This window comes from Rutidosis leptorrhynchoides, chromosome 8, assembly GCF_046630445.1.
Source record: "Rutidosis leptorrhynchoides isolate AG116_Rl617_1_P2 chromosome 8, CSIRO_AGI_Rlap_v1, whole genome shotgun sequence".
Taxonomy (NCBI): domain Eukaryota; kingdom Viridiplantae; phylum Streptophyta; class Magnoliopsida; order Asterales; family Asteraceae; genus Rutidosis; species Rutidosis leptorrhynchoides.
Genome location: NC_092340.1, coordinates 137,793,266 through 137,795,778, shown reverse-complemented (window position 1 = coordinate 137,795,778; position 2,513 = coordinate 137,793,266).

The following is a 2,513-nucleotide window of genomic DNA, read 5'->3' as shown; positions in this document are numbered from 1 at the left end:
TTAGAAATCAAGGTAGACATTAAGTTGTGGTAAATTGAAGGGACGATCTAGCTCATCTATTGTTGGTTCGGTAGAGGTTCATTGGAAGAGGTGAGATTTTTTAGAAGTCTGAATGACTGATTTATGATCTCAGTGCATCAAGGATAGTTCGTGACGACACGAGCAGGCAAAGGGGGGAGAGTTGTAATAGTACAGAATTTTAGCAAATGTGAGTGTCGCGCCCTAGGTCGTTTAGTGGTGCACTTTTTAAATTTTGCATATATTGAAGGGTCTTTTGGGTATTTTTTCTATAAACGATTTTAACCATAAATTAGGTTCTAGAGACTTCAATTCAGAAGTGATGGTTGTTCCAGGAACTCTCTCCTTAGAGAGAAAGTTTAGAGAGAGATAGATGGAAAATGATGGTTTGAAGCAAGAATGAAGAGATTAGAGCTAGGGTTTGGTGTTTATGGACAATGGAAGTATCTATCGACCAAGAGGAAGATAATTTTCAGTTGCTATTATCTTCAATTTCAATCAATTGGTATGAACCCCAAAGTTTGTTATTAGATTATTTTAGGGGTTTTGTTAATTTCTTGTGTTACTAGTTAATGTGGGTTAGATAATAAAGTTTTGTGATGATAAAAGTTTAAGAAAACGAGCTTAATCTTGAAATCCATGTATGTAAGTTTGATGTATAATTTTTGATAAATTGTTGACTAATTGAAGTCATATGGATAGTTAATCTTGTATGCAAGATATGTATATCTTGATTTTTATTTTGAGTATAGTGATTATCTTTTGGTAGAAAAGTTTGTTTAACAAAATTGTTTAAGAAAACTTGAAGAGATGATTATTAAGCAAAAGTTTATGTTAGGAGTAGTCAATAGTCAAAAAATATATGGTAGTGTCAATTTGAGTAGTGAAGTGGGTCATTGGAGTTTTGGTAGAGAAAAAGTGTGTGATATGGCCGAAACGGAAGGTTTTGTTTATGCGGTGTCGTTAGGTCGCAAGGCGTCAGAATCAACCACCAACAAGGGGGTAATGGTTTTAAATTTATATTTAGCGGGACCTAAATCTTACTACCCCTTATTATGAGTAAGGGAAGTATGACCTAGAGTCGTATTTTTGAGATATCAGTAGAATCGAACCTATATCTAAAACTTAAGATAATTCTAAGGTGCAGGAGTAGTGTTTTATTACCTAATCTTGGGTTTTATAATTTATAAAATAAAGTAAAGTAAATGCGATAAAATTTGTAATTTAGATAAGGCTAAAACAAGTGCATGCTATGATTTCGTCAGTTACTTTGCCGAGATTATGGAATGCTGGCTCACGGATAGGCAGTGACCTTGTATTCATTACACTAGTCCTAAACGCCCCTATCATAAGACATGTTACTGGGTAATGCGATAGGCTTGAAGATTCTGAATAGACATCAACGTCCCTTACCCCCGACGCCCGTGCAGTCTGACTACAGGCATACACGTTCAGACGGCTCATCCAATTGAACGACTCAGTTGGGTGACGTATTAACATTCCACATTGGTCTAAACTTTCTTAAGCATAATGGGATACATGATTTTCCATATTCGAGAGACGCGATGTGCCTTGATGCTTTCGTTAATGATTGGTTTTAAAAGATAGTTAGGCTCTTTAAAAAGAGTTCAACCATAAAGAACACCATGGTCAAATCTAGTGACTTCCATGAATACGTTCGGTTATCCTAACGGTCCAATCCTTTATGTGTTCGAACAAACAGTTCCTTAATTAACAAAGAATCCCTCAAGTGGGGTGCAATGCTTGAGACTGCGTTATGGTGAAGTGTACTAGTCAGCACTAACCGTGTTCCATGGCCTTACTTAGCAGAGGTACTGTAGTGACCCGAACTTTTCCATATTTATATATATTAAATGAAATTGTTATTTACATGATTAAGTGTTTCCAACATGTTAAGCAATCAAACTTGTTAAGACTTGATTAATTGAAATAGGTTTCATATAGACAATTGACCACCCAAGTTGACCGGCGATTCACGAACGTTAAAACTTGTAAAACTATATGATGACATATATATGGATATATATATATATAGTTAACATGATATTATGATAAGTATGTATCTCATTAAGTATATTAACAATGAACTACATATGTAAAAACAAGACTACTAACTTAAGGATTTCGAAACGAGACATACATGTAACGATTATCGTTGTAACAACATTTAAATGTATATATATGATATTAAGATATATTAATACATCATAATATCATGATAATGTAATAATTTAACATCTCATTAGATATAATAAACAATGGGTTAACAACATTTAACAAGATCGTTAACTTAAAGGTTTCAAAACAACATTTACATGTAACGACTAACGATGACTTAACGACTCAGTTAAAATGTATATACATGTAGTGTTTTAATATGTATTCATACACTTTTGAAAGACTGCAAGACACTTATCAAAGTACTTCTACTTAACAAAAATGCTTACAATTACATACTCGTTCATTTTCATCAA